Here is a 23,486-nt window from a genome sequence, read left to right as displayed (position 1 = left end):
TTATCATTATTATTATTAGTGGCACCCTCCCTGTGGAACCCCTCCTATCAGACGTCAAAGAGATAAACTACTACCTAACATTCAGAAGACATCTGAAGGCTGTTCAGGGAAGTTTTTAATGTGTGACATTTAGTGTATTTTTGGTCTTTGTTGGAAGCTGCCCAGAGTGGCTGGGGAAACATTATTATTATTGATATTATTATTATTATTATTATTATTATTATTATTATTATTATTGGGTACCCAAAATGTAGGATGCAATAGCATGCAATAGGAAAGAGGCAGACCTAGGATTGAAAGCCAGCAATGCTGGAAGAGGACGGAATTAGTTGCTCATACAATCTCCAGTCAACTTCAGGGCCTCTATCTCTAGTGAACCCTTGGCTACAGCCAAGACTTGCGTCTGGTCTTCTCGACCACCACCCTTCCCCTTTCTGCTTTCATCCCACCAGTTTCCTACTTCCAGCAGACAACTCGAATGGGCTATTCCCATCTCGGCCCTTTTTCATCCTCCTACCACCTGCAGCTTGTCATCCATCAACATGATTTTATAATAAAGAAGCAGCAGCAAGGAGAAGCATCCAAACAAAAATCAATGGTTAAGCAGCACCGACAGATTGTCAATATGCTGCGTGCGACTTTTCCCAGTTATATAAAAAGATGTCCTATGGTTTTTGGGAAGGGAAAAAAAAGCAAAGTTTCTCTCTCCCCCCCCTTCCCAAATGTACCATTGGACCCACTAAGGAGTGTGTCAAACAGATGTCGCCCACAAGCTTTTGCATCCCACACTAAATAAAAAATTCTTTTACTGAGGTTTCATGGTTTAAAAGGAGGGGAGGAATCAAAGAGCTGCCAAAACATTTTAATTACCTCAAAAATACGGATTTTCACAGGGCTGAGACACACAGCGGCTGAGGACAAGATATGGAAATACTGGCCGACGGGTCTTTTAGAACCTGGAGCTTTAAAACGGAGTCAAAAACTGTTGAAGTGAGGGTCAAGTAGGGTTAAGCAATGCATGAAAGTCTGCACCAAGGAAATCCAAACAAAGTGTTGAAAAACCCTGAGTTGTATAAATTACTGGTAAATGTGTTCAACATATTTCAGGGTTTGCATTTGTCTTTGCATAACAGCTGAGATTCATGGATTGCAGGCGGTTGGACTGGATGACCCTTGGGGTCCCTTCCGACTCTACAATTCTATGATTCTATAATAGCGGAAACTTGAGGGTTTTGTGTTGTTTTTTTCCCCTCCCCTAAATGAAAACAGAGGTTGTCAGGAAGAATTCTGTCTTTGGTTTTGCAGAATCACAGAACACACAAACAGCCGTTGGAGAAATCAGAGCCATAACTCTGGCCAACGAGGGGCATGGCGATGATAGTCTTATCAGTTAAATAAAAGAAGGCTGGTAGTTCCATCAGGAGAGCAATCCTATGCACAAGAAGCTGGCGTATAGCAGGAAGGTGTAATTCAGGGGTAGGCAAACTAAGGCCCGTGGGCTGGATGCGACCCAATCACCATCTCAATCTGGCCCGCAGATGGTCCGGGAATCAGCGTGTTTTTACATGAGTAGAATGTGTCCTTTTATTTAAAATGCATCTCTGGGTTATTTGTGGGGCATAGGAATTCATTCATTTATTTATTTTTCAAAATATAGTCTGGCCCCCCACAAGGTCTGAGGGACAGTGGACCGGCCCCCTGCTGAAAAAAGTTTGCTAGCCCCTGGTGTAGGTTAAGCTGGAGTACAGTTGCACCAGACCCAAGCCCTATTCAGCAGCAGGACTGGTGCTGGCACTCTGCCTAAGCCTGGCAGAGGGGAAACGTGCCTTTAAAACTGTGTTCTATGCTGGGTCACCACATGACCAGGTGACACAGGCGCCAACTTGTGTCAAGGATCAGAGAGGTGATGATGTGCGCATGACCTCAGGGTGTCGTGTATGAGCTATCGTGATGTCAGGACGTCAGGAGGAGCCAAGGGGCGGAGCTGAACACGGTGGCAGTGTGACTTCAACGGCCGGTGGCTCCTCCTCTCTCCTGTTTGGCCTCCACTCCTTCGTGCTGCAGTCACCACCAGTTGGGGACTGCTTCCCCATCTTTTCCTTACATGGCAGGAGAAGGAGGAGCTGCCGCTGGTTCAACAATCAGCCTCCCCTCCCCCTCCTGCTGCCACTGCCAGCCGGGGGCTGCTTCTGTTAGAATTCCTGCTCCATGATTGCAGTCATGGGATTGTTGTCTATCACATGATGGTGTATGTTTTGACTCCACAGAGTGGGATGTGACAGAGACAGGATGTTTGTGTTACTGTGTTCTGTGAAGTGGGACTATTGTCCTTTGTTCTTTTTCTCTTTGCTGTCTGATGCTAGAGAGAGAGGGAGCCATGTTGCAGTGCTCTGTGTGCGTTTATATGTCAATAAAGTACATTAGCCAAAATGCTAAGTTGCTGAGGTCTGTCACGCACATGATACGCAAACTCTGCAGATACCCTAAATGTGCCGGTGTCGGTAGGCATCGGTCGCTGTGATGTTCAGGCAGAAGAAAGCTTATGAAGCTCCCAAATGATCGACCAGGAGGGAGGGAACATGCCAGTCAGGCATGTGTCTCTGCCAGGGTCCTACTCGAGTGTAGGCTGAACTCCTGACAGCTTCTTCCTCCTTCCCCTCTCAGTTCAACACTCGGCCTCCCCCTCCCCCTTAACATTCAGAACATGAGCAAAAGAACTGGGCCCCTAGGAGTTGGGGGCCTCTGCGAGGTATACAGGCTTAGGATTCCACCCCCCCCCCTTGGCAAACTTACAGCAGCTTTGGCTCAGCAGCTGAGCCAGGATGAGCAATTTACACCAACATATAATGGGCTGGGGACGCAGGTGGCACTGTGGGTTAAACCACAGAGCCTAGGACTTGCTGATCAGAAGGTCGGTGGTTTGAATCCCCACGACGGGGTGAGCTCCCATTGCTCGGTCCCAGCTCCTGCCAACCTAGCAGTTTGAAAGCACATCAAAGTGCAAGTAGATAAATAGGTACCACTCCGGCGGGAAGGTAAACGGCGCTTCCGTGCGCTGCTCTGGTTCGCCAGAAGCGGCTTAGTCATGCTGGCCACATGACCCGGAAGCTGTATGCCGGCTCCCTCGGCCAATAAAGTGAGATGACCGCCGCAACCCCAGAGTCGGTCACGACTGGACCTAATGGTCAGGGATCCCTTTACCTTTACCTATAATGGGCTGAGCCAGGGTTGTGAATTTGACTCCAGCTGAGAGAGGAATCAGCTGGCCGAGCCAGAGATTGGCTGCATCCTAAACTGCTCGTCCAGACAGATCTCGCCATAGGATTGCCCGCCCACTTCCCCAACTGACAACTATTAATTTGATTTGTGTCAACCTAATACAGCTCCCCACATGTGTCTCAAACCCACTATTTTTAAAGATTAAAACAAAATCTGGTGTTTTATATATACACGTATACGCACACATCCCTCATCCAGTGTGAACAGAGGGTGCATGTATAAATAGACACTTTGGCGCAGAAGGGGCAGCCAAGAATCAAACGATTGCTTCTGTGCATTTTGCAGGGAACGGTCACCATTCTCTGCACGTGCCTTTGACAACCGGCAGGGAGCCTGCCTGTTTCACACTCTGGGTATTTATACCCACACTGAAAATGTCAAGTGCAAAGCCGCCCACAACACTCAACTATTTTGCCTCGTTTGGGAAGAGTCGTTAGAGGAGCGTCGGCACACGGGCACAACATTAACATTTCAAGAGCCTCGGTGCTTGTCTTCATTGCAATAACTTCTTTGCACCAATGCTGTGGACAGCAGCATCGCTTTCCAGGGTTGCCTCATTTAATGGAGAACACAGGCTCAGACTTCAATATGTGCTTTCATCCAAATTTATTGTGTCTATGTAGTCCACTGATGGCAATGATAAGGGGAAAGGCTGTAGCTCGGGTTCAATCCCCATCTTCTCCAGAAGGGCTGGAAGGAATCCCTACTCAAAACTCTGGAGATCAGCTGCCAGCCAGTGTAGACAATATGCAGCTAAATGGATCGGTGGTCTGACTTAGTATAAGGGCTTGTTTTCTCTTCCTCTGGTGGGTAGGACTTGAACCAATGGGGGAAGGAGCGTCTCCAGCCCCATCATTCTGCCCGGTCGCTGAGGTCCAGTGCCAAGGGCCTTCTGGTGGTTCCCTCATTGCGAGAAGTGAGGTTACAGGGAACCAGGCAGAGGGCCTTCTCGGTAGTGGCACCCACCCTGTGGAACGCCCTCCCATCAGATGTCAAAGAGAAAAACAACTACCTGACATTCAGAAGACATCTGAAGGCAGCTCTGTTTAGGGAAGCTTTTAATGTTTAATAGGTTATTGTATTTTAATATTCTGTTGGAAGCCGCCCAGAGTGGCTGGGGAAACCCAGCCAGATGGGCGGGGTATAAATAATAATATATTATTATTATTATTATTATTATTATTATTATTATTATTATTGAGAAAGGAGATTCCGACTAAACTTCAGAAGAACTTTCTGGTGCTAAGAGCGGTCACCCTCTGGAGGTGGTGGACTCTCCTTCCTTGGAGATTTTTAGGAAGAGGTTGGATGGTCACCTGCCATGGATGCTTTAGGTGAGATTCATGCATTGCAAGGGGTTGGACTAGATGACTCTTGGGACCCCATCCAACTCTACAATTCTAAAGAAGCTTCCTATATTCCAATGTACACAAAGCTCACAGAGTTAACCAGAATGGCTAACATGTCCTTCAAATGTATAGTAGAGATGGTGCCTTGCTATGGAATGGGCTACTGGGATCCATGGAACTTTCTCACAGACCACAGAGATCTATTATGTGTACAGTAGTACCTCGGGTTACAGACGCTTCAGGTTACAGACGCTTCAGGTTACAGACGCTTCAGGTTACAGACGCTTCAGGTTACAGACTCCACTAACCCAAAAATAGTACCTCGGGTTAAGAACTTTGCTTCAGGATGAGAACAGAAATCGAGTGGTGGTAGTAGTGTGGAGGCAGCGGAAGGCCCCATTAGCTAAAGTGGTACCTCAGGTTAAGAACAGTTTCAGGTTAAGAACGGACCTCCAGAACGAATTAAGTTCTTAACTTGAGGTACCACTGTATAAAGGATATACCGTGGACGCTTGGGTTGCGAACGTGATCCGTGCAGGATGAACGTTCGCAACCCACAGCGTTCGCAACCCACAGCGGCGCTTCTGCGCACGGGCGGGTTGCAATTCAGCACTTCTGAGCATGCGCGACCGCCGAAACCCGGAAGTAACTCGTTCCAGTACTTCCGGGTTTCGGCGGTCTGTAACCCGAAAAAAAGCAACCTGAGGCATCTATAACCTGAGGTATGACTGCACTGGGTATATAATTTCTTCATCCTTCCAGCATAGAACTTAAGACTCATAGAATTGTAGAGCTGGATGGGACCAAGAGGGTCATTTCTGGGTCAGCCACTTGAAATGTAGGGATCTTTTGCCCAACGTGGGGCTCAAACCCTGCCTGGAGAAGAGGAGGTTAAGAGGTGATATGATAGCCATGCTCAAATATATAAAAGAATGTCACATAGAGGAGGGAGAAAGGTTGTTTTCTGCTGCTCCAGAGAAGCGGACACGGAGCAATGGATCCAAACTACAAGAAAGAAGATTCCACCTAAACATTAGGAAGAACTTCCTGACAGTAAGAGCTGTTCGACAGTGGAATTTGCTGCCAAGGAGTGTGGTGGAGTCTCCTTCTTTGGAGGTTGTTAAGCAGAGGCTTGACAACCATATGTCAGGAGTGCTCTGATGGTGTTTCCTGCTTGGCAGGGGGTTGGACTTGATGGCCCTTGTGGTCTCTTCCAACTCTATGATTCTATGAAACCCACAACCCTGAGATTAAGAGTCCCGTGCTCTACCAACTATCTTTTATACCCTCCTCTGAAACCACTCATATTTGGCCAGATGTTGGATGAGGAATCTATGGTCCTCCTTCAGTCAGTAGAGCATGAGACTCTTAATTGCATGGTTGCAGGCCCCACCCTGCATTCCTGCATTGCAGGGGGTTGGACGAAATGACCTTCATGGTCTTTTCCAACTCTATGCAATTCTAGGAGTCTATACATTTTAAGACAGCAACTACCCATCACCTCTGACCACTGGCTGCGCTGCCTGGGGCTGACAGAAGCAAGAGACCTGTGGCCTTCTTGCTGTCACTGGTTTCCCATTCCTGGAAGTGCTCCCAAATTCATCCCCTTGGAATGTCAGTTAAAGGGATCACAGGGTGCCTGAGTGAGAAAGATCTCTGCCTGATTTCCTTAGAGAACCACAGCCAATAAGAAGCTAAAGAGACAAATAAAATCTCGGTATATGCTCAGGATTGTACTTTAATCACAGCATGAGCTGCCTTGCAATCAGCAGCCTTATTCCTGGCTTGCCATTTTCACAGCAAAAGCTGGTGCACTCAGAAGCAGATTGCATCCCCTGTAGATCCATGCAAATGCTAAGCACTATTATATTTTGTAATGGTATACTGGATTTTATTTACACATAGCTTACAGTTACCATGCATCCCTTTTTTGCTGTTGTGTCTTTCAGAAAACTGTAGTTCACAAGCAGAGTCCACCTCCTCTGAAATGAGGGCAGTTCCAGCTGACCTGTTTTGTTCAGTATACATCCTGATCTGTTTGCAATGAGATTAGACAGTGCTGGCTATTTAATGAGCATTTGTAGGGAGGTTAGGTGAAGTTGCAGCAAAGCAAATGTTAGCTTACACTTTTTGTCTCGCATTTTCTTGTCACTTTCCTTACTGCAAAAAAAGTCTGATTTTCCAGGGAAACAGGTTTGTTGCACAAAGATCTCCCAATCAACTATAATTATGCAACCTGAATAGCCCTGACTGAATCCCACCCCTCCAAAATAGCAGCAGCCTGGAATATGCTATTGGAAAAACTACAACCACCCACCCACCCACCCACCCACCCACACAAAATAACCAGGACACAATTCCATTTTACACCTGCTACAGTCTACTATTGCCGAAGAATTGACGCTTTTGAATTATGGTGCTGGAGGAGACTCTTGAAAGTTCCATGGACTACAAGAAGATCAAACCTATCCATTCTGAAGGGAATAAGCCCTGAGTGCTCACTGGAAGGACAGATCCTGAAGCTGAGGCTCCAATACTTTGGCCACCTCATGAGAAGAGAAGACTCCCTGGAAAGGACCCTGATGCTGGGAAAGATGGAGTGCACAAGGAGAAGAGGACGACAGAGGACGAGATGGCTGGACAGTGTTCTCAAAGCTACCAGCAGTTTGACCAAACTGCGGGAGGCAGTGGAAGACAGGAGAGCCTTGGCATGCTCTGGTCCATGAGGCCACGAAGAGTCGGACACGACTAAATGACTAAACAACAACAACAACAATCTACTATAACAAGCCAGATTCCATTACCAGTAGCAGGGAATTTGATTCCTTCAGCATATCAGAACAAACATCTAAACATCTCTAATGAGTCTTGTACTTTAGTTATGATTTCTGCATTGCAGGAGATAGGACTAGATGATCCGGGGGGTCATCTACACGTCTATGAGTCAATAAACCCAACATTTGCATTATTATTTATTGCCATTTTCTACTGTCAAACAAACTCTGCAACTGCTGGGTAATTAGAGTTAAACATTAAACAACCATGGGTGGTAGCCAACTTAAGTTTTACTCAGAGTAAACCCCTTGAAATTAATTTGCCATGTTCATTAATTTAAGTTGGTTTGCTCTGAGTAAAACTTAGCTGAATACCACCCCTTAATTCTCCAAAACGGAAACATCTGTTTAAGTGTTTTATCTATGTTTTCTAATCAAAGAAAGCCAGCGAACATTTTCTCAAGTGAAGAGCACAGAGTTAGAAAAGAAGCAGTATAGGACAGCCCTAATGATGAATGGGTTGCGGGGGGAACTTCCCAATGGGGAAAAAATGCAAAAGATTCAGAAGCAGGACTTTTGAGTATACCAGAAATAAAAAGATAACCAGGGTGATTAGGTAGAAGTCTTAAATGTTGTAGGGCAGACATAGGCAAACTTGGCCCTCCAGATGTTTTGGGACTACAACTCCCATCATCCCTAGCTAACAGGACCAGTGGTCAGGGATGATGGGAATTATAGTCCCAAAACATCTGGAGGGCCAAGTTTGCCTATGCCTGTTGTAGGGAAAGAGAGGAGCGAAGATAGAGGTTATTAACTTCCTGCCTTCCTGCTTCCTAGAACCAGAAATCCAATAAAACTGATTGGCGGCAGACTCAGGACAATAAAACCAAGCCATCATCACATGAAGGGCAATTACAGAGTGTGCAGCCACACAATGTAATGATTGATATTGGCTTTAGAGCAGTGACCCTGATCTGTGACTCTACAGATCAGAGGCAGCCAGATGCTGTGGTGTACAGTTCCCATCAGTCCCAGCTAGCATAGCCAATGGCCGGGAATGATGGGAGTTGTAGTCCAGCAATATTTGGCAGGCCACAGCTTCCCCATCCTTACTTTAGAGCAGGCTTCCTCAACCTCGGCCCTCCAGATGTTTTTGGCCTACAACTCCCATGATCCCTAGCTAGCAGGACCAGTGGTCAGGGATGATGGGAATTGTAGTCCCAAAACATCTGGAGGGCCGAGTTTGAGGAAGGCTGCTTTAGATGATTTTTCAGGAGGTTGATTAAACAAATTAACAGCGGCTAGCCAAATGGAGCTTCCATATTCAGGGGCAGTACATCTGACTATCAGTTTGCTGGGAAGCAAACAACTAAAGAGGACCATCTGGCTGGCCACAACAGAGAACCGGAGGGAAATGTGGGTCAGATGCACTGCACTTATCAGTGCCCTATGGACGCCTCCTTTCTTCTCCCTAGGTTAGGGAGCTTCCAGATGACCTGTTCATTGAACATTCATTCTGATTTGTTTGCATGGTTGAAAGTAGGTTAGATGATGCTGCCTTAAACCATTTCCGGTTAAGTTTCCCCATCACTTTATTTACAGCAAGAAGTCCAGAGCTTTGGGGGAAGTGAGTCTGGTGCACCAAACCTCCCAATCAACTACAATTGCACTACCTAAATCAGAAACAGGTAGGTAGCTGTGTTGGTCTGCCATAGTCAAAACAAAATAAAAAACATCCTTCCAAAAACACCTTAAGAGACCAACTAAGTTTGTTATTGGTATGAGCTTTCATGTGCATGCACACTTCTTCAGATACACTGAAACAGAAGTCACCAGACCCTTATATATAGTGAGAGGGTGGGGAGGGTGGGTGATTGGCTGATAGGTGTGGCAAACCTGTTTCAGTGTATCTGAAGAAGTGTGCATGCACACAAAAGCTCATACCAATAACAAACTCATGGCCACTGGTCCCATCACCTCCTGGCAAATAGAAGGGGAAGAAATGGAGGCAGTGAGAGATTTTACTTTCTTGGGCTCCATGATCACTGCAGATGGTGACAGCAGTCACGAAATTAAAAGACGCCTACTTCTTGGGAGAAAAGCAATGGCAAACCTAGACAGCATCTTATAAAGCAGAGACATCACCTTGCCAACAAAGGTCCTTATAGTTAAAGCTATGATTTTCCTAGTAGTGATGTATGGAAGTGAGAGCTGGACCATAAAGAAGGCTGATCGCCAAAGAATTGATGCTTTTGAATTATGGTGCTGGAGGAGACTCTTGAGAGTCCCATGGACTGCAAGAAGATCAAGCCTCTCCATTCTTAAGGAAATCTGCCCTGAGTGCTCACTGGAAGGACAGATCCTGAAGCTGAGGCTCCAATACTTTGGCCACCTCATGAGAAGAGAAGACTCCCTGGAAAAGACCCTGATGTTGGGAAAGATGGAGGGCACAAGGAGAGGAGGATGACAGAGGACGAGATGGTTGGACAGTGTTCTCGAAGCTACCAGCATGAGTTTGACCAAACTGTGGGAGGCAATCATAGGCGCCGACTCCATGGGGCTTGAGGGGACCCGAGCCCCCTCAAAAATTCGTTTGGGGGGCTCCGCCCCCCAATAATCTCGGGAGCCCCTCCAGCAGAGCGCCATCGCCGCCCCTCCCCCAGCCCAAAATGCACAGGGAGGGGCGGGCTGCATGCCTCCTGCCCTCCCTCCCGAGCAAAAGCTCCACCCAATTTCCTTCGGAGCTGATTAATAGGCGCAGCACGCTCTCCCCTATTCGCTCATGAGGAGGCGGCGCCACTTCATTTGCATATTCATGAGCTTATTTATTATTCATGAGCTTTCCCGGGCCCCCCCCCAATATTTTTTATAAGTCCGCGTCCCTGGAGGCAATGGAAGACAGGAGGGCCTGGCGTGCTCTGATCCATGGGGTCATGAAGAGTCGGACACGACTAAACAACTAAACAACAACTAAGTGCTACTGGAAGGATTTTTTTATTTTAAATCAGGAACCTTCTGCATGCAGAACAGAGGTGCTCTCCTACTGAGCTACAGCCCATTGCTTAATCTGATGGCATACGATTGACTCCTACCCCCAAATACCAACACCTTGGGGAAGGGGGAAAGAGATTGCTTTGGGCATACCGACAAATTAAGGGCTCTGTGTTAGCGCACTTGCTTAGCATGCAGAATGTTCCAGGTTCGATCTCCAGGTAGGGCTGGGAATGTCCCTTGCCTGAAACCCTGGGAGCTGCTGCCAGTCAGTGTAGACAATACTAGACTAAATGGGTTGCAGCTTTGTAAAAGGCTGCTTCTCAGGTTCCTAATCTGGGAGGAGAGGAAACAGGGGCACAAACAAGGGTTATCTTGGCATTTCTGCTGCATTCTCACACACTCCAAATCCAGACTTGGGGATTTGATGAGCGCTGCTTTTCATAACGGAGAAGAATCTCTTCCTCCTCGGCACCAGAACTGACAGATATAGTTGCCTTATCTGTAGGGGCAGGGAATGTAGGAAAGCAGGTGTGTGGGGGGATGACAAACAGATTAGCAGCTATAAGCTGATCAGCAAGGATTTCCCACCTTCCCAGCCACGGGTTCTGACTGCAAATGGAGGTGTGACAGAGGTTGTCAAATCTTCCTGACAGCTATGAGCACACGCTCAACACACTGCAAGAGGGTTTGGCCAGGGGGCATTTGAAGAAGGCATGCTTTGCATATTGGGGGGGGGGGAGAGATGCAAAGGAGAAAATGTCCCTACACCTTTAATGGCCGTGCAGACTAGATTTCAGAAGGTGTAGCTAAGCTGAAAGTCTACACAGCTGTTAAAAGGGCAATCAAGAGACCTAACTCATTTTTCACCTGGTCCTGCTAAATTTGAAAGATACTTTCCTGCATAAAGTTAAGAAGGGGGGGGCAGAAAACCCCAGATGTAATTATAACGACGCAGCCAACGACACAGGGTTCAATAAGCAAAGAAAGCTCTACGCTTTGTGTGAATTAGGTAGTGTGTTGAAGTGGCTAGAGCACTGTCTCCCAAACTTGGGTCTCCAATTGTTTTTTTCCAGACTACAATTCCCATCACCCCTGACCCCAGTCTTGCTAGCTAGGGGTGATGGGAGTTGCGGTCCAAAAACAGCTGGAGACCCAAATTTGGGAAATACTGGGCTAGAGCATAAGGCTGTGACCAGGGTTCCTCTCAGGCAAACGGAGCTGATTTGGGTGACCACCTTGGCCAGCTGTTTCCAGGCTAGCTTACCTTGCAAGGTGGTTGTTGTTGGGATGAAACGGGAGGGGGGAGGAAGCATGGAGGGGAAACGGGGTGAAAGGGAAAACGCCCAGATAAAAACCATGACGCTCATTGGGTGACCTGGGGTCCAGCCACCAGCTCTCAGCCTAACCTACCTCGCAGAGCTGTTGGGTGGATAAAAACGGGGAGGAAGATATGTACGCCGCCTTGAGCTCCTGGGAGGAAAGGCGGCAAATAAAATGTTAAGAATGCAACATGAGGGGGGGGGGATTGCAATGCACCTCAGTCCACTGTGCCCAAGCCAAGAAGGGAGGGGAGAGGAAAAATGAGGCAGGGAGGACGGACTCTGTCGCTGCTGCTGCTGTCTCCCGGGCCCTGTAAATGGGAGCCTATGCGCATCCTCCTCTACAAAGCGGTACCCGCGCCTGAGATCGATGCCCGCACATCCGCGGCGGGCAGCGCACGCACTCACCTGCGCCGCTCCCTTTCCCTTTGCAGCCTGAGCCGCCGCCGCTGCTGCCATCTTGCTCCCAGCCCTACCCTATTAAAGGCTTCGCCGAGGCGCTCTGCATGATGGGGGCTGTAGTTTCTGTCCTTCTTTCTCTCTCCTCCTCCTCCTCCTCCCGCCTCTGTTGCGCGGCAGAGAAAGATGCCCAGGGGCTGCTGCAGCGCAGCGGAGCGTCGCCGCAACTGCATCCTCTGTGCGCTCGCAGAGGAGCGAAAGCAGAGGCAAGGCGGCGCGAAGAGCGGCACATATTTGTAAGCCAGGGCTCAGCACTTATATCCTTGAATGTTTAGGCAGCCTTAGCCAGCTTGGTATATATTTCGGTTCAATAAATAAATGTTGTCGACTACTTCGAGGTGCCTCTGAGCATGTACAGAGAGCGCCTTCCCCAGGGATGAGAACATTTGGTTAGAGAGACCTAAGTGGGAGAGAAAAATATTATTATTTTGTGTGATTTTATGCTGTCTTTTTTTCTACTGTTTCGATGCAATTACTTAAAAAAAAATAAAGAGAAAAGAGAAAGGTTATTATTTTCTTAACCACAGTTTTATCATTACGTAAAGGGTCTTGCTGAAGGGAAACCATAAATGCTTGTTTACAAAACTATTGTACTACCAACCTTACTGTATGCTTGTGAAATATGGATCACTTATAAACGCCATCTCCAACTCGAAAGATTCCATCAATGGTGTCTCCGAAAAATTTCACACATCACTTGGGAAGACAGGCAAACTAATTCCAGTGTACTGGAAGAAGGCAAGCTCACCAGTGTCGAAGCAATGATTCTTCAACATCAGCTTTGTTGGACTGGTCATGTTGTGCGGATGCCTGATGATTGTCTTCCAAAGCAACTACTCTATTCCGAAATTGAAAATGGAAAGCGTAATGCTGGTGGTCAACAAAAGAGGTTTAAAGACCCTCTCAAGTCAAATCTTTAAAAATGTTGTATAAACACTGACAACTGGAAAACACTGGCCTGCGAGCGCTCCAATTGGAGAACAGCCTTTACCAAAGGTGTCATGGGCTTTGAATAAAAAAAATTCCTTCCAGTAGCACCTTAAAGACCAACTAAGTTAGTTCTTGGTATGAGCTTTCGTGTGCATGCACACTTCTTCAGATACACTGAAACAGAAGTTGCCAGATCCTGTTCTCTGCTATTCACTTGTGTTCCTTTGGTGGTGAGAGAGGTTGGGGTTGGCCTAGGGTGTGATTGTTTGTTTGTGATTGGCTGTGGTGATCTTTGTTTTCATGTGTGAGTGGGGTGGGTGGGTGTTTTGGATCAGGTTAGCCATATTGATTTGTATGCTGTTGGTGGATTTTGTCATTGACTTGTTGGGCTGTGTATATGATAAAGGGGAGCCATACCGGGGTGAAGGTGTCTTTTTCTGTTTGTCCCCGTGCCAGTTTCAGTTTATTGGTTATTTTTTCTAGTAAGGCTGTTTCCCATAATATTTGGTACCATTGGTCCATGCTTACTCCTGACAGGTCTCTCCGGTGTCTGGTTATGGTGTTTCTGGCTTCTGAAAGTAGGTGGGTTATGAGTTCTTTGTGGTATAAATGGGCATTATTGTCTTGTTTAGTAGGGCCAATTCTGGGGTGATTTCTAATACTTGGTTAGTTATTTTACATAGTTCTCGTATGACTGTTGTCCAGAATAGTTGGATTTTGGGGCACTCCCACCACATGTGGAGGTATGTGCCTGTAGAGGTGCACCCTCTCCAGCAATTTGGTGAGTTTCCTGGGCGCATTAGCGCTAGTCTTCTTGGTGTTAGGTACCACCTGTAGGTGAGTTTCAGAGTGAGTACTTTTCTTTTCATTGATATGGATTTAAAGGGGGGTTTAGACCACATTCTGGTCCATTGAGTGGACCAGACCTTTCTGAGACATCTCAGCTGAAAAGATAATGCTCTCAGCTTACATGTGCCACCTTAAAAATGCAGCCACTTCTCTCGCATGTAACATACATGTAGCACCCATCCATCTATGAGCATGTGATGTTGTCTTCTATTGGGCCAATCTATCCATGCAGCTCAGCACTGTCTACCCAGACTGTACACAGCGGGTAGTGCTGTGGGTTAAACCACAGAGCCTAGGGCTTGCTGATCAGAAGGTTGGCGGTTCGAATCCCCGCAACAGAGTAAGCTCCCATTGCTCGGTCCCTGCTCCTGCCAACCTAGCAGTTCAAAAGCACGTCAAAGCCATCTACTCCAGCAACAAAATCATCAAGTTTGCTGATGATACTGGAACAGAGCAGAATCTGGTGTTTGAGTTCCTATAAATACTGTTGAGGGGTGTGGTGTATAGCCTCCAACGTTCTGGGCAGAGAGGAAGTTCCTAGATTAGTGTGCCTTTTCTTCTTTTGTTCCTTAATTACTTGAGGGATATCTTGAGTGATTTCATGAGTGATATTCTGAATACCACTGGGTGGGTCATTAAGTGTAGATTAGTTGCTAAAGCTTTCGTGTCTTGACCTCTTGAGCTTGTGAAGAGTTTTTCTGAGAAGATGGCTGAGCTGCATTTAGTTGTGCTCTGGCTTGGCTTCGTGTATAGGGGCGAGCTGTGGTTTTGTGCCTTGTGCCAGCCAGATCTGTGTAGGGATTGCAGGGGGGTGCAGCATCCGGAGGTGCCACTATAGTTTGGCTACTGGATGGCACCTCCGGATGCTGCACCCCCCTGCAATCCCTACACAGATCTGGCTGGCACAAGGCACAAAACCACAGCTCGCCCCTATACACGAAGCCAAGCCAGAGCACAACTAAATGCAGCTCAGCCATCTTCTCAGAAAAACTCTTCACAAGCTCAAGAGGTCAAGACACGAAAGCTTTAGCAACTAATCTACACTTAATGACCCACCCAGTGGTATTCAGAATATCACTCATGAAATCACTCAAGATATCCCTCAAGTAATTAAGGAACAAAAGAAGAAAAGGCACACTAATCTAGGAACTTCCTCTCTGCCCAGAACGTTGGAGGCTATACACCACACCCCTCAACAGTATTTATAGGAACTCAAACACCAGATTCTGCTCTGTTCCAGTAACAAGAAGCCGAAAGCACCAGCCTGAAGATGACGAGTGAGACCTCGTCGAAACGTCGCACAGACACCCCGACTCTTACACGGGAAGACACCCGAAGACACCAAAACCATATATATATATATATATATATATATATATATATATATATATATGCTTTCGTAGATTTTCACGGGTATAGGAATGCAGGTTTTGGTGTCTTCGGGTGTCTTCCCGTGTAAGAGTCGGGGTGTCTGTGCGACGTTTCGACGAGGTCTCACTCGTCATCTTCAGGCTGGTGCTTTCGGCTTCTTGTTCCAGCTCCAGTAACAAGAAGCCGAAAGCACCAGCCTGAAGATGACGAGTGAGACCTCGTCGAAACGTCGCACAGACACCCCGACTCTTACACGGGAAGACACCCGAAGACACCAAAACCTGCATATATATATATATATATATATATATATATATATATATATATATATTCCTTCCAGTAGCACCTTAGAAACCAGCTAAGTTAGTTATTGGTATGAGCTTTCGTGTGCATGCACACTTCTTCAGATATAAATATACTCATTTTATTTTATTTCTTAGCAATTTATTGATAGCTTGAACACCAAAATTGTCAAGCTCGGGATATTGCCTAAATTGGGAAAGTTGTCAAAAGCAGGAAATGGCAGTAAGTATCAAACAGATCTGAAAAGCAATAAACAAAACGAACCCACCACTGCTCAGCAATGCGCTGATCGTAACGACATTTAAATTGCTGCGCCGGGGGGGGGGAGGAATTGTGAGAGTCATCGGCGGGGCAGAGAGGAAAACACAGCCTGCGAAGAAAACTCCCAAAGCAAAATAGAGCCATTTCAGCCCATTAAGAGAGACAGAACATTCCTCTTCTAATTTTCTAAACAGATGGTCTGACACAGTTGGTAATGTTGGAAGGTGCAAATTTCATCTTGCTCTTTCCAACGTGAGTAGAAAATAACAAAGATGACATTGGGTGGGGGGAGGGGAGGAATGAAGTCTCAGCAGCACAGGTGCAGGGAAGAGACTCCAACATAAAAAAATATATGAGGAGAAAGGAAATTATCATTGGTGGGCCTGCCTGCAAGCAGTGGAGTTCAGGGTTAGAGGCATTAGAAACTGAGGAGGTTTCCATCAGAAAGGAGAGTGGAAACTGCAGCAATTCACATGCTCATTGACGGTCAAGAAGGCAAATCGTGCAAGCAAACACAGGTGGTATTTACTATCATTTTCATTTTTTTAGTCCACAAGCTTTATGTAAGCAGTTACATTGTTTCCTGAATTGTTTTTAAGGCTTTGCTTCATTGAAATGCATTGACATTGATTATGTAACTGGTTACATAACTGGCTACATTTGTTTCAGCAGATAGCAAGGCAAGCAGGGTAGACCCTAGGGGAAGCCGGACTGCAGTGGAACAGAAGCGTTGCAAGGAATGCAGGACAGGGATGGAAACGGCTTCCTCCTTACATTCCATATGAGAGGCTTGAAACAGACGAGGCAATTGAAATTAGGCATGGGAGAATGAAAGAATGATAGAGTCCAAAGGATCTTCGAGGTGATCAACAAATGGAGGAGGGTGGGGAAACTTTTTCACTCTGCATTGCTTTCTGGGCAGCCTAGGCCACATTCACACCAGACATTAAAAGCACTGTGACACCACTTTAAACAGTCATGGCTTCTTCCCAGAGAAATCTGGGAACTGTAGTTTGTTAAGGGTGCCAAGAGTTGTTAGGCGGTCCTCTGATAGTACATATTGCATATCTAAATGGAGGACACAGAGAGATGTGCGTACAAGGGTAAAGTTTACATTTGTCACCCCACCCAATTTTGTCTCTGGCCCTGTCCTCCATTGGAATATGGCCCTCAAAAGGTTGCTGAGAACTGAATGTGGCCCCTGGACTAAAAAAATACTCCCCAACGCTGCTGTAGAGGACTGATGCAGTCAATAAATGGGAAAATGGCAGTTTGGGAAAGGGAGTGTGTGGTTTTTTGGCAGAACCACAGTGCAAGGAGGAGATGGATAAACTGACACAGTAACTGTATTCACAAATTCAGCATCAGTCTCTTTTGGTCCCAAGGAAAAACTAAAGTGAAATATAATTTTGCAGCACATAGTATGGATGAAAATAAGGTGGTATGAGAATCTGTGCGATTCACACAGCCACTTTGAAGGGGCTCTTTTAAAATTCTCATTAGTGAGACTTTTACAAAATGAGGAAATAAACAATGTCTGCTTGATATTTCCCCAATTAAGCCTAGCCCTGCAGAGCTTGACTGGATTTTGAGTCATGACGGTGACTCATTATCCTATATAATTTCTGAAATTCCCTAAAGCGAGAGATAAAATGCCACGTGGGCATACGACTACTAATAGGTTGGCAACATTGATATTAACATGACTTTTAAAAGTCAGTTTAACAGCACCGGTTTATACAAAGTACCTCTCGAAATGGTCTCCAAGGTGTGATCTTCAGCTCTGAAGAAAAAGAGAATAAAAATAATCCCCACAGAATGATTCCAGTGAACAATTTCAAACTGGAAATAATCAGGCACAATTATTGACATGTTTAAGGGGGAGGGGGAAATACTAGGAACATCTTCTTCAGGTGTACTTTTAAAAGCAAAAATAAAATTTTGAAATATACCCAAGGATGACAGGGAAAAGCAAAGCCTAGGTAGATGAACTACATGCTTTGCAGGATGTAGAACAGTATTTGGAAAGGAAGCGGCCTTATACTGACTCAGCCTCTCAGTTCATCTAGTTCAGAATGGTCTACACCAGGTGTGGGAAAGTCTTGGGCCTCCAGCTGCAACTATAGCTCCCATCAGCCCCAGCAAGCATGTCCGATAGACTGGGATGATGGGTGCTGAGTGTTATGTACTGAAGTTCTCACCCTAGGCCAGCAGGGGGATACTGTAGATAGTTATGCAAATGAAGGATCGAAAGTGACGTTCAGTGATTGGATAGTTTTAGAAAGTTGCTACAGTAACGTTGTACTGGAGCTCTATATAAGAAGGCTGACTGAGCCCTTCAGCTCAGTTCTGTTCTGGCTTTGGAATAAACAAGAGCTGTTTGAAGCACCGCTGTGTCGTCTGATATGTTCACCCACAACTTAACACTGAGAGTCCAACAACATATAAAGGCCCAAAGATTCCCTCCACCTAGTCCACACTGATTAGCATCAGCTTTCCAGGATTTCAGAGAGGAGATGTTCCTTGAGAACGAACTTGTGACCTTCTCTAGGCATCTGCAAGCATCTGGTTGGCTACTGTAAGAATAGGATGCCGGACTAGATAGGCCATTGGCCTAATCCAGCAATATCAGTCAGCAATATCAAAAGCAACATGATGGCCAGAAACAATTACAATGTGAAAAACTTTATGGGATAATTCAAAACATCAAAACTAACAAAATGAAGTCTCTGAAAGTCCTTAAATGAATCACGGTGCCAGACTTTACCTGGCGGAGAGCAAGCTGTGAAGCTTTGTATAGTCAGCAAATGTCCAAGTCCTAGGCTCTGTGGTTTAACCCACAGCGCCACCCGAGTCCATAACACATTCCAGTTAGTAGGCCATTAATTATCACTCCCTTGAGAGAGCTTGACCAATCAGGGAGCGGTCTCCATGTCTCTGTTATCACCAGGCAGACTTACTCCTTCAGATTGCCTTCTGGCTATCTGCCAAACCTTAATTGACTCTGTGTGAGAAGCTGCACATACACAGTTTCCCAACAGGTTTTCCCTTGGAAAGGGGCAGAGCAAGGAGAAAACAGTTCAGGCTTTCTGTACCTAGAAAGTGCAGATCAAGTGGGAAATCTTTCTAGGCACAGCACAACTGGAAGTGTGACTGAGCCCTGAGTTATGGCCATTCCTCAAAGGTTTTTGAACCCATTCTCCTCTTCTAAACTTAGGCTGCAATCCTGAGCCCGTTACCCTGAGAGCGAGCTCCACTGAAATCAGTAGGACGTCTGGATAGGCACAGTTAGGAGTGCACTGGTCTCTACGTTTTCAGGGCACTTCACTGCATTTCCCATGGATTATTTGGTCATGCTAGTCTGTGGAGATCTGAGAAGGACCAGAACTCAGTGGCAGAACTCATGCATTGTACATAGAAGGTCCCAGGAGCTGTCCCCAATGTTTCCAGTGAAAAAAACAGTCAGGAAGCTAGTGATTTAAGAGCTGCTGGGAAGCTGCTGCCAGTCAAGGGGCTATAATTCAGGGACAGCCAACGTTGTGCCCTCCAGGTGTTGTTTGACTTGTTGAACTCCCATCACCCCCAGCCACCATGGCCAATGGCCAGTGATGATGGGAATTCTACTCCAACAACATCTGGAGAGCCATCAGTTACTGATGCCGGGTATAGAGTAGACTCCCTAGCCTGATTATATTTATTTAGTGTTTTTATACCTAACTTCTTCCCAAGCTGGGATTCAATGGGGCTGTCAACATTTAAGAACATCATTAAAAGATATACAGTGGTACCTCGGGTTAAGAACTTAATTCGTTCTTAAGGTCCAAACTGTTCTTAACCTGAGGTACCATTTTAGCTAACGGGGCCTCCCGCTGCCGCTGCGCGATTTCTGTTCTCATCCTGAAGTAAAGTTCTTAACCCGGGGTACTATCTCTGGGTTAGCGGAGTCTGTAACCTGAAGCATCTGTAACATGATGCATCTGTAACCTGAAACATCTGTAGCCCGAGGTACCACTGTAAAGTAATAAAAACAAACTAGGTAGCTGTGTTGGTCTAGCGCAGTCAAAATAAAAAATTAAAAAATAGTCCAGTAGCACCTTAGAGACCAACTAAGTTTGCTCTAGGTATAAGAAGAAGTGTGCATGCACACAACAGCTTATAACTAGAACAAACTTAGTTGGTCTCTAAGGTGCTACTGGACTATTTTATTTTTATTTTTTTAGTTAAAAACAATAGCTGAAATACATTAAAGCAAATTTATAACCAGCAATTAAGATGCAGTTTGCTGTGACAGCATCATCTGCACCGTAGTTTTCAAATGCTTGTCTGAATAGGAGCCAATCTAACCTCTCTTGGGAGTGAATTTTCAGAGCAAAACGGGCACGTGGATATGGATGCGAGAGCTTCGTTTGCCCCTGAATATAAATTTAAGCCACCATGAGATGAAAAGAAGATGGTTCTTCTTATGGATTGGTAACTGATCGTCAAACAGGAAGCAGAGATCAGAAATCATTGCAGAGAGAAAAAAAGCATTATGTTTGTCTTAGTAAACTGTGAGGGCAAAAAAACAGGTCATTCTTTGTCCCAAGTCACTCTGTTGTAGTTTCCAAATGATCCGGAATATGCTCTTTCCATGCATAACCGGTGATGAATTAAGCATGAAACATCTGATCTGAGATCACACCACAATCTAAAAATAGACTCAGTCAAAAGATGCTGAAAAGAAGCCTCAATGTGCACAATTGGACTGGATGCCCATAAGAATCCAGAATAGAGGTGCCAACTGGCAATTGTCTGATCTGTACCCACCCCTCTGTGCGCAAAGCACACAACCAGCTGTGTCTAATCTGGCAGTGACATGGTGACATTGGATCAGCTACGTACAGGCCAAAACCATGGACAATTTTTGGGCGACTTTTTTTTTTTTTTTTACCGGTGTCCAAAAGAACCACCTGTGCTTTGGGGCTCCTTGTGAACATGCAGTGGCGTAGCGTGGGTTGTCAGCACCCGGGGCAATGCAAGTAATTTGCGCCCCCTAACCCGTGGATTTGCGCCCCCTAACCCGTGGATTTGCGCCCCCTAACCCATGGATTTGCGCCCCTAACCTGTGGATTTGCGCCCCTAACCCGTGGATTTGCGCCCCCTACTCCGTGGATTTGCACCCCCTAACCCTAACCCCCAGATGTTGTGCCCGGTGCGGCCGGCCCCCCCTGCACCCCCCACGCTACGCCACTGTGAACATGTTCACCTCTTTGTGCTCATTGCACACACGTAAGCCATGTTCACACCATACATTTAAACCACTATGGTACCACTTTAAATACCGCATTTTTCACTCTATAGGATGCACTGGACCACAAGACGCACCTAGTTTTTACAGGGGGAAATCAAGAAACAAAATATTATTCCCCCCCCAACCCCAAAGAGCAGCGGACAGGCTGTGTGCAGCCTGTCCGCCTCTCCCAGAGCTTCTCAGGGCTGCGGGAGAAGCCCGGGTTCCCCCCCCCAGCCCCAAAGAGCAAAGAAGCCAAGACAGCGAGCAGGATCCATCCCGCTGGCTGTCTTGGCTTCTGCCATAGCTGCGCAATCTCTCCAGCTGGGAGCTAAACCTCTCCAGCGCGACTAAAGAAGCGTGGCTTCTTTAGCCTTGCGCAGCCTGTCCCAGCTGGCAGTTCCCCCGCCTCCCGCAAAAGCCCACAGGAGCCGTGCACCCTTTAAGAAGCATGCGGCTCCTACGGGCTTTTCTACGAGGAGGGAGAAGGGACTGACTGGCCACATCAGTCCCTTCTCCCTCCTGGGGAAAAGCCCGCAAGTGAAGCTTGTGTGTGGCTCTTGGGGGCTTTTTCTGCCTGCCTCCCCCCCCTGCATTCACTCCATAGGGTGCACAGACTTCCCCCCTTAGTTTTTAAGAGGGAAAAAGTGCTTCCTATGGAGTGAAAAATATGGTACTCATGGCGACTCCCAAATAATATTGGGAGCTGTAGTTTGCTAAAGGTGCTGGAAGTCCTTAGGACACCCTCCATTCCCCTCGTAGTGCTACGTTTCTGAGTGGTTTAACAGCTGACCCCTCTTCCCAGTGAACTCTGGGAACTGTAGCTCTGTGAGGGGAACAGTGGCCTCCTAACAACTCGCAGCATGCTTAACAAACTACAGTTCCCAGCCTTCTTTGGGGGGTAAGCCATAATTGTTTAGAGCGGCATCATAGTGCTGCAAGGTAGGGCATGAATGTGACCTCTCACTCATCCTCTATTAGTGCCAGGGTATACTTTGAACAATAAACAAGCAAGCAAACATATTAATGTCCTGGACCTCTCAAGAAGGGTGGTCAGGCTGGCGGGTGCAAGACCTTCCTTGCATCGGCTCCACAGCTTTGAATCTCCCTTCCCTAAGATGAATGATCAGTCCTCTCCTTAGTAGTGTTTTGTGAACCACGAGCTTAGCATGAGTCCACAGTGTGCTGCAGCAGGGGGAGAAGCTAATGCTTTTCTAGGCTGCATGCACAGAAGTCTACTTTCCAGATCAAGTGAAGGAAAAGTTCTGCCTTGGTCAAACCACACCTGGAATAATGTGTCCAGTTCTGGGCATCACAATTTAAGAAGGATGTTGACAAGCTGGAATGTGTGCAGAGGAGGGCAGCCAAGACGACCAAGGGTCTGGAAACTAAGCCTTATGAGGAACAGTTGAAGGAGCTGGGTATGTTTAGCCTGGAAAAGAGGAGACTGAGAGAAGATATGAGAGCCATCTTCAAATATCTTAAGGGCTGTCACATGGAAGTGGGAAGAAGCTTGTTTTCTCCTGCTCTGGAGGGTAGGACTCAAACCAATGGCCTAAAGTTAGAAGAAAGGAGATTCTGGCTAAACATCAGGAAGAACTTTCTGACAGTAAGAGCTGTTCATCAGTGGAACAGACTCCCTCTGGAGGTTGTGGACTCTCCTTCCTTGGAGGTCTTTAAGCAGAGGTTGGATGGCCATATGTCCAGGATGCTTTAGTTGAGATTCCTGCATTGCAGGGGGTTGGACTAGATGGCCCTTGGGGTCCCTTCCAACTCTACAATTCTATTATTCTAAGTCATAAGGATTGCTTTTAATGTATGTCTGTATTGTAGTAGGCAGAACCATCTGTTTTTATTCAGAGAGTTCGCCCACATATTCATTTGTCCCATGCTCAGAAAGCATGGATACGAGACGCTTCCCACTTAACCCACACTTTCTAGGCATGAGTTTGAGCAGTTGTCCTCCCACCCCCACTCCTTTCCTGGGAAAACCTGCTCTTTAGATCTAAATCGGAACAAATGACAATCTGCAGAAAACACTGATTGCTGTTTGCTCCAATTGAGGGCTAAAGAGCAGTTTTCCCTGAGGGGGAAACAGAAGAACAATAGAAGGTGTGATTCTAGATTCAGGTAGGTAGCCATGTTGGTCTGACGTAGTCGAAATAAATTAAAAAAAATAAAAAAAGTCCAGTAGCACCTTAGAGACCAACTAAGTTTGTTCTGGGTATAAGCTTTTCTGTGCATGCACACTGAAGAAGAAGCGTGCATGCACACGAATGCACCCAGAACAAACTTAGTTGGTCTCTAAGGTGCTACTGGACAATTTTTG

At 46.4% G+C, this 23,486-nt stretch overlaps 1 protein-coding gene across 3 annotated transcripts in view; it reads right to left on the bottom strand.

Moving 5' to 3' along the window:
* Positions 1 to 12,241, bottom strand: part of EFR3A (EFR3 homolog A) — a 79,738-nt gene extending 67,497 nt beyond the window's left edge. For all 3 annotated transcript variants that reach the window (XM_082235580.1, XM_082235579.1, XM_082235578.1), the window contains exon 1: positions 12,124 to 12,241. The gene's annotated coding sequence lies outside the window, so the exon portion shown is untranslated. The remainder of the gene's footprint in view (positions 1 to 12,123) is intronic.
* Between the last annotated feature and the right edge of the window lie 11,245 nt (positions 12,242 to 23,486).

This window comes from Podarcis vaucheri (genome assembly GCF_965113315.1).
Source record: "Podarcis vaucheri genome assembly, chromosome: 8".
Lineage (NCBI taxonomy): Eukaryota > Metazoa > Chordata > Lepidosauria > Squamata > Lacertidae > Podarcis > Podarcis vaucheri.
Note: the sequence above shows the minus strand (reverse complement) of the source record. Positions and strands in the feature narration are given on the sequence as shown.